This window comes from Mesoplodon densirostris, chromosome 3 (assembly GCF_025265405.1).
Source record: "Mesoplodon densirostris isolate mMesDen1 chromosome 3, mMesDen1 primary haplotype, whole genome shotgun sequence".
NCBI lineage: Eukaryota > Metazoa > Chordata > Mammalia > Artiodactyla > Ziphiidae > Mesoplodon > Mesoplodon densirostris.
In genome coordinates, this window is record NC_082663.1 from 102,949,118 (window position 1) to 102,958,533 (window position 9,416).

Genomic DNA, 9,416 nt, shown 5'->3' on the forward strand with positions numbered 1-9,416 from the left:
TTAGTTATGTACCATGAGTCTGGAAAAAACTGTTAACACAAGCTATTCTGGAAAGACAGCATTCTCATTTGAACACTCGGAGAATCCAGAACACAAGCCTCAACCATGGCACTATCGACCCTTTGAACCAGATAATTCTTTGCTGTGGAGGGCTGTTGTTGTGTGTTGTACAATGTTTAGCAGCATCCCTAGCCTGTACCCACTAGAAGCCAGTAGCACTTACCCAAACCCATAAGTGACAACCAAAAATAACTTTAGACATTGCCAAATGTAATGTCTCCGAAGGTGGAGGGGGAAATTGCCACCAGTTGAAAACTACTGATTCAGAGGATGATCTTCCTATCAAGTTTCATTTTGGTTCGTACAGAGTCAGACTAGGGTGGATATCTGGACAATATTGTCTTTTTTTCTGATGTTCCTTACCTTGTGCCTTCAATCCAGCTTCATTAGGCAGCTCTCTAGGGCGACAGGAACATGGTTGCCTCAAGAGTTAAGGCTTTCAGAGTTTAGGGAGAGCTTCTACAAGGCAAACAAACTTGACCTTGCTGATATTGACCAACTCTTAGGTAAAGCTTTCACATGTTATTACTGTAATCAAGTTTCTATCTCAGCAAAGCTCTGTAGGAAATCAGGGAGTGAGGAGACGCAGAAAATTCCATAAAAAGGGAGAACTCAGTAGCAAACTGCCTGCCTCAAGAACTGGCAAACTACAAGAGTAATCCCTCTCCTTTCTTTCTTTCTAGGTCTCAGAATACAGCACTCCCTGCCAACCAGCTGCCATCTCTCCCCACTCAGTCAGTCTGGTGATCAACAGCATCCATGTCAGGAACTGCAGGCTGTGACTTAGGTTTTGAAATCTTCTTGGATGGATATTTATATTTGTCAGGTCTTGAAGTCAAGCCAAGGAATTTGTACTCTCAATAGGATGGTTAAGAGAGAAGAACATTTGTAATAGGTGGGAGGGTGACAGTGTTAGATGCTTCAGAGTCATTTTGGGTGATGGGAACTGAGAAATACTCCAGGATGAGTTGATCAGGATGGCACTCATGATGTTCTAAGACGATGCTTCAGTGAGAGAAGAGGATAGGAATCAGAAGATAGGCAAAGAGGATGTTTAAAATGAAGAGAGATATGAGGAGAATGGGGGCAGTGGCTTAGACTCTTCTTTATGAAGAAGAGGGTGGGTGCACACAGCATATACAGATTGTTTTTAAGACAGAGGACACCTGAGACTCTGATCGTTGAGGGGAAGAAGCCAGTAGAATAGAAGAGGTGCTAGAGAGGAGGGACCAACCAAGGAAGCAAAATACCAGAGAAGAAACATCCCTCCCCTTGAGACTTGTGAAAAGAAGTAGAATAAGAAGAAATTCCCTTATAATTTACTGTTTTCAATTAAAAAGTTGAAATGCCCTTCATAAAATGCACATGAAAAAGTAAAATATGAGACTGTTATCAGCCAGGAACACTCTAATTTAAACCAGCTTTAGAAATCTGTGGGTAATAAACTAGTGATTAAGTGTTTATTAAACTTTTATTGTTCACATGCCCTAAGCGTTTGGACTTCTGCCAATTCTCTGAAAAGAAAGACAAAATTATTTCAAAATGTTTACATTATATTAAATAGAAAACTTTGAGTATTAATCTGGACTTAACATCTTGTAACTTTTAGTCATCTTCAACCAAGCTGGTCACTAATATCTCTTATAATGAAAAAGGTGTGTGCCCAATTAAGTGGTTGAATATTGACTAAGCACCTATGATTTACAAGTACTGTGCTCAGTCCTGGTTTAGTGGCTGTCAGAAAAAAGGTGGAGGAACAGGGTGGAGAGCTGTGCCAGGATGGCCTGGAAAGCCAGAACTGTGATGAGCTGTCCAGACGCACAGCAAATATTTAAAGCCTAGAATCTCCGGCCCTTGAAACAGGAGGTTTTATAGCACAGTATATACAAAATATTTTATTATCAGTGGAGTAGTGGATATAATACTGAAGAAACATCCTCTGTCCGTAGGAAGGGAGATCAAAAGAAAGAAATCCTTCTCTTTGCCTTGGCAATGTTTTCATTGTGCCAAAGATAAAGCAAGGGAGTCCTTTGACGAACTTTTTATTGGAGTCTGAGTTTAAATATGTGGCACATAAACAAATAACAATCTCCTCAGCTTAGACGCCTCATCAGTTTAAAATAGACCAATAATATCTTCTTGCCTGAAGACAGTTGGCTGGGCTGGATGCTATTTTTAAAGTCCACTTGAGCTCCAAGATTTCTATTTCTATGATAAAACCAGTCTGATGCATAGAAAATATAATGCATGTATTGTTCCTTTTCAAACAAATCCATTTTTCTCTTGAACACAGTTAGGGACAATTTACCGTGCTTTTTTGTTTTGGCAATTTAGGAAGGGTTTCCATGGTCTCTGTGGCCTCTTGCTCAGTTTTTCTGTGCATCAGCTTGACCATAAGATTATCTGAGGCCAACATTGTCACCTCTTTGGATGTATGTCTGCTGGGCATGCATTCTCCCTGGGGGCAGTAAAAATTGGTTTTGGGGGTGATGTAATCTTAGATAATACATTGGTTTGTAGGCCACCAAAGGGCCACGATACATTAACAGATATAAGGTATATCTGTGGTAATTAAATTTCATGGTGATGGTGTGGGGGAGAATTAGGAAAAAAAATGTAAAAATACTCGGAGGGGGAGCAATAATAAAATAAATGGAGAAACACTGCCCCGGGCAAAGAGTCCTGAGGGAGTGTAGGGGTATAGGATATTTTGGGTAAGACTTTAACCCATCAAATACAACAGTTTTTTTTTTTTTTAAGTTTTAGAAGCCTATATTTAAAGTATATCTTCTGCCTTTCTTTCTAATCTACTACAGGACACATTTTGCAATGTTTTAAATTTAGACATTTTCAAATTTACTTTCTGTAAAGACCTTTCTTGTGACAAAAGGCATATCTTGAAAAACGACTGTCTCTTTTGAGGTCAGACTGTTCTGTGTGACAGTCTGGAAGAGAGGTCTTGCAGGAGGCAGTAGAAGGAGAGTCGTTGAGCACGCAAAAGACATACGTTTAAATCCCAGATTTGCTTTGGATGAGCCTTGCAATAAGGGGCAAGCCGAGTAAAGCCACGGAGCCCCTGTTTCCTCATTTGTAGAACAAGGCTGCTAATGCCTCCTGTTGCAGTGTTCTAAAGGATTTGAGACAACTGATGTCAGGTGGCTGGCGCTGGCTGTTAGGTGGTAAGGCAAGGGGTAGAAGAGGCCAATAACTGGGTAGAAGAGGACAAGATTCCCAGTGGACCTATTTTGGCAAATTCCACAAACATCCTATTTGAGTTCCTGCTGCTGTTAAAAAAAAAAAAAAAAAAAAAACTTCCACCCAGAATGTAGCCCCTGCACAGTTTAAATAAATTCAAAAGGACTATCAGTAACTTTCAGAGTAAGATTTGGGCTTTGCATCAATGAAGAGACATCAGGACAAGCAGAGATACCATCAAGGAGCAGCATTTCGCCTGCGCCATAAAATCACCGTGATTTAGTCCTTTAATGAAAAGGGGTTGTGCAGGCACAACAGCTGTGGTTTTATGAGGGGAAAATAAGCCAGAATTCCTTGTGGTGGGGCTGTTGCCACAAGGGGTCAGATCTGGATTATTGGTGGAGGCTGGCATATCCTACAGTGACACAAACACGATTGGAAGTCAAATAGCTTGAAATAACTTGCTTGTTTTAGGGGAGAATAGCTCAAGCAATAACAAACCTGACTAGCTCTGTTTAAGTAAGGGCTTCAGTGTTTTTGATCTGAGGTTGAGTTGAGTGTCTGGAGTGGGAACAGAAGAAGGAATACCATTATCTTTAAGCTTGCCCTGGTTGCTGGTTGCCTACTTAGCACATGTGAACAGTTTAACTGTCACCATGAATAAGGGCTTTTTCCTCCCCAAGGTTATAAACAGAGATGCATAAATATTTTGGATCCATCAGCCTCCAAGTATTCTTCAGATGTTTTGAGTTCAACAAAACAGAATACACTGTGCTGAGTACATTCTCCCTTGCTTTTTGAGGATCACTTGTGATTTATAGGAAATGGAATCCATATGTTTCTGCTTCATTTACACTTAACTCATCAAAAGACTGTGTTGTAAAGCTATATGATGTCCAAGACGGCTTTTTGAGCTTGGTGTTTTTTTTAAATAAGCTGCTTAAAAGTTTTTGTTCCTTTAAAAGTTAGAGAGAGAAGAGAAAGATACCTAGGAAGGCCTGTTTTGCCAAGATGAAATAGATTTGAACACCAGGAAGTTCAATTTAAGCTGAAACTACAAACCAAAGAATTTCAAATGGGTCCAGAATTTGGAAGAAAACAAAGGTTCCTCTCCAGTCACTTTCCGAAGCATCTCCGATGAATGCAGAAAAGCAGCTGGCAACTCAGCAACCCCACTAAGGAAAGAGAGGGCTGTGAATGCACCATTAGTGACCCAGCTAACACATGTGCCCACTGCTGGAAGAGCTGTTATTCTCAGGCATCCTGAGAGCAGTCACTCTAGTCCAGATAAAGAGCTTTTTGCCCTATTTTAGCATGGAAATATCTGCGCTCCTGGTGTTTTCCCGGGGTTGTCCTGTCCTAGGCCAGCATTTCCTATTTGTTCTTCTGCCATCTGGCCCAAATAGCTGGCCACTAGACTGAATACTGTGTGTGCATTTGGGATGGTGTTTATTTATTGGACAATTTCTTTAGAGCAATATCTCGTTTAGCTCACAATAGGGCCAAGAAAGCATGCAGTATGTATAAAGGAAGAAATATATTAACGAAGGACCCACAAGTTTGTAAGAAGCCAAATGTAAAACTAAGTTTTCTTTCGCCATCTCAATATTTAGTCACTCTCATAGCAGCTCTTTAATCATTTTAGACATGCTTTATCATCTATATATGGCATCTTATGAAAGTTTTCAGGAGAAAAGCACCCAAATTAGAACTATTTAATGTGATAGTATAATTGAGATAACTATAAATCTCTGTAGAGGACTTATCTGCTCATCTCTAGAACAATATATAGTGTTCAATGTGAAACTTCATTATCCAGTGAGGTCTTTTAGATTGTGTGGACTGAAGTCATTTCAACAGAATTAATAGTCCTGTGAATTACTTATATATACCAAGTCAGTTATCTGGGGGTAAGGGGCAGGATTTTGGAGTCTTTTTTTTTTTTTTATGTGCAGTTTATTTTTATTTATTTATTTATTGACTGCGTTGGCTCTTTGTTGCTGCATGTGGGCTTTCTCTACTTGCAGCAATCGGGGGCTACTCTTTGCTGCAGTGCACAGATTTCTCATTCTGGTGGCTTCTCTTGTTGCGGAGCACCGGCTCTAGGTGCGTGGGCTTCAGTAGTAGTGGTACGCAGGCTTCAGTAGTTGCTGTGCACGGGCTCTAGACTGCAGGCTCCGTAGTTGTGGTGCATGGCGTTAGTTGCTCCACTCCACATTTGGAATCTTCCCAGACCAGGGATTGAACCCATGTCCCCTGCATTGGCAGGCGGATTCTTTTTTTTATATATATACCATTTTTATTGGAGTATAATTGCTTTACAATGTTGTGTTAGTTTCTGCTGTATAACAAAGTGAATCAGCTATATGCATACATATATCTCCATATACCCACCCTCTTGCATCTCCGCCCACCCTCCCTATCCCACCCCTCCAGGCGGTCACAAAGCACCGAGCTGATCTCCCTGTGCTCTGCGGCTGCTTCCCACTAGCTGTTTTACATTTGGTAGTGTATATATGTCCATGCCACTCTCTCACTTTGTCACAGCTTACCCTTCCCCCTCCCCATATCCTCAAGTCCATTCTCAAGTAGGTCTGTGTCTTTATTCCTATCCTACCCCTAGGTTCATCAGAAGCATTTTTTTTTTTAGATTCCATATATATGTGTTAGCATATGGTATTTGTCTTTCTCTTTCTGACTTACTTCACTCTGTATGACAGACTCTAGGTCTATCCACCTCATTAGAAATAGCTCAATTTTGTTTCTTTTTATGGCTGAGTAATATTCCATTGTATATATGTGCCACATCTTCTTTATCCATTCATCTGATGATGGACACTTAGGTTGTTTCCATCTCCAGGCTATTGTGAATAGAGCTGCAATGAACATTTTGGTACATGTCTCTTTTTGAATTATGGTTTTCTCAGGGTATATGCCTAGTAGTGGGATTGCTGGGTGATCTGATCTTTATGATTTCTTTCCTTCTGCTAACTTTAAGGGTTTTTTTTCTTCTTTCTCTAATTGCTTTAGATGTAAAGTTAGGTTGTTTATTTGAGATTTTTCTTGTTTCTTGTGGTAGGATCATATTGCTATAAACTTCCCTCTTAGAACAGCTTTTGCTGCATCCCATAGGTTTTGGGTCATCGTGTTTTCATTGTCATTTGTTTCTAGGTATTTTTTGATTTCCTCTCTGATTTCTTCAGTGATCTCTTAGTTATTGAGTAGTGTATTGTTTAGCCTCCATGTGTTTGTATTTTTTACAGTTTTTTTTTCCTGTAATTGATTTCTAATCTCATAGCGTTGTGGTCAGAAAAGATATTTGATATGAGTTCAATTTTCTTAAATTTACCAAGGTTTGTTTTGTGACCCAAGATATGGTCTATCCTGGAGAATATTTCATGAGCACTTGCGAAGAAAGTGTATTCTGTTGTTTTTAGATAGAATGTCCTATAAATATCAATTAAGTCCATATTGTTTAATGTGTCATTTAAAGCTTGTGTTTCCTTATTTATTTTCATTTTGGATGATCTGTCCACTGGTGACAGTGGGGTGTTGAAGTCCCCTACTATGATTGTGTTATTGTCGATTTCCTCTTTTATGGCTGTTGACATTTGCCTTATGTATTGAGGTGCTCCTATGTTGGGTGCATAAATATTTACAATTGTTATATCTTCTTCTTGGATTGATCCGTTGATCATTATGTAGTGTCCTCCTTTGTCTCTTCTAATAGTCTTTATTTTACAGTCTATTTTGTCTGATATGAGAATTGCTACTCCAACTTTCTTTTGATTTCCATTTGCATGGAATATCTTTTTCCATCCCCTCACTTTCAGTCTGTATGTGTCCCTAGGTCTGAAGTGGGTCTCTTGTAGACAGCCTATATACAGGTCTTGTTTTTGTAACCATTCAGCCATTCTATGTCTTTTGGTGGTAGCATTTAATCCATTTGCATTTAAGGTAATTATCGAATGTATGTTCTTATTACCATTTTCTTAATTGTTTTGGGTTTGTTTTTTTAGGTCTTTCCCTTCTTTTGTGTTTCCCGCCTAGTGAAGTTCCTTTAGCATTTGTTGTAGAACTGGTTTTGTAGTGCTGAATTCTCTTAACTTTTGCTTGTCTGTGAAGGTTTTAATTTCTCCATCAAATCTGAATGAGGTCCTTGCTGGGTAGAGTAATCTTGGTTATAGGTTTTTCCCTCTCATCACTTTAAATATGTCCTGCCACTCCCTTCTGGCTTGCAGAGTTTCTGCTGAAAGATCAACTGTTAAACTTATGGGGATTCCCTTGTATGTTATTTGTTGCTTTTCCCTTGATGCTTTTAATATTTTTCCTTGTATTTAATTTTTGATAGTTTGATTAATATGTGTCTCAGCATGTTTCTCTTTGGGTTTATCCTGCATGGTACTCTCAGCCCTTCCTGGACTTGATTGACTATTTCCTTTAACGACATTTTTGACTATAATCTCTCCAAATATTTTCTCAGACCCTTTCTTTTTCTCTTCTTCTTCTGGGACCCCTATAATTCAAATGTTGGTGCATATAATGTTGTCACAGAGGTCTCTGAGACTGTTCTCAATTCTTTTCATTCTTTTTTCTTTATTCTGGCAGGCCGATTCTTAACCACTGTGCCACCAAGGAAGTCCAGGATTTTGGAATCTTGACATTTAGAGTTGTTTCCCCTAATTCCTAGCCCTATAAAACACTTAATTAAATGTTTCTTAATTTCATCATCCAGTGCTAACTGCTGTTAACATTTTAGTATATGTTCTTTCAGCTCATGCATGTGGGCATGTGCATGCATACACAGACACACACACACATTTTAATGAGATCATATTTATTCTGCTTTATAGCTTCTCTTTTTCGTTTAGAAATATATTATGGACTTTTTCCTATGTTAATAAACTTTTTTACCTCATCAGGTTTAATACTTACAGAATTTTAAAAATAATGTTTTTAGGATTGTACTATGATTAGCTTAATATTTCCGTCTTTTAATATGTAGGGTTTTTAAAAATCTTTATTTTAGATACATTTTTAAATGTTGACCTTAGTTTTTAAAAATGTTTTCTATATTTTAAGACACATTAGAAAATAAACTAATTATCTTCTGCATCTTGCATTTCATTATATTTTGGACCAACGCACACTTTGAGAACCATGGAGAATATCCATCTCCCTTTTTTAGAAGAGGCCAAGCTCTCCTATATAGATGATACTTTTTAAAGACCCTAGAAAATATCAATAGGACAATCAGTAATTTTTTTCTTCCTTAGGGAAAAAAAAAATGTTTCCACCCCATTCCATTGCCAAGAAGAGCCTTGTGACTTAAATTAATCTGCCTCCCTTTCTGTGATGTTTAGTCCACTGGTAAAACTCTCAGAGTCAACTTCAAAGAAAGTTGAGATCCATACCTATTTTGCTGTTTGTTTCTGAGTTTCTTCACCCCTTGTTTTGGAGTTTTCCAATCTGTTACTATAGAACTCAGTCCTGTCCCTTTTGTTGACAGGTTGCCAGGATACATCCTGGCAACAAAGGCTGGGGTTCCTGTTCCAGGCAGCCAGCCTCACATACTACATGAACTCTTGCAAGAGGGGATGTGAATCGTGGAGCTCCCAGCTATTCTGCTCCTGTTTCCACCAGCTCCCTCATTGAGGGGTTCAGCAGGTCATGACAGAAGCCAAAATAGAAAGATGAAGAACAAATGTTACAAGGTGAGTCTCCCAGAAGGTGTTCTTTCTTGGTTGTCTGTCTCAAATCTTACCTTTCAACTAACAATAATAATCTTGATCTCTTCCACTTCCTTCTCACCACTATGTAGTAATATTTCCTTGCTATAGAAAAGGAATCCAAAGAAAATTAACCAATTCTTAAGTTAAAAAAACGCCTCAAATACTACTAAACACATGAACAAATATCGTTTTACTTCATTGGATGATTCTGACAATAATTGAACTATGGATTAAATGTTTTAATGGCTAAAAGAATCAAATTCCATTTAAAGGGATGATTTTTAAAATTTTCTTAAGAAAAGTTGATAAAATATATTTTTAACATAAATTCAGAATTATATGTTTATAACCCAGATTATCTATGAAAGAAAAGGGGTGATAAAGGCTATAGTTACTCAGTTGACTTGGTAGTTTTTTTTAATTGAGATA

The 9,416-nt window shown here is 38.3% G+C and overlaps 1 long non-coding RNA gene across 1 annotated transcript in view; it reads left to right on the top strand.

Annotated features, from left to right (window-relative positions):
* The window catches only part of LOC132485371 (uncharacterized), a 29,481-nt gene extending 20,523 nt beyond the window's left edge, over nucleotides 1-8,958 (top strand). Inside the window, exon 3 of the long non-coding RNA XR_009531406.1 lies at nucleotides 8,765-8,958. This is a non-coding gene — a long non-coding RNA (uncharacterized LOC132485371). The remainder of the gene's footprint in view (nucleotides 1-8,764) is intronic.
* The last annotated feature ends 458 nt before the right edge of the window (nucleotides 8,959-9,416 follow it).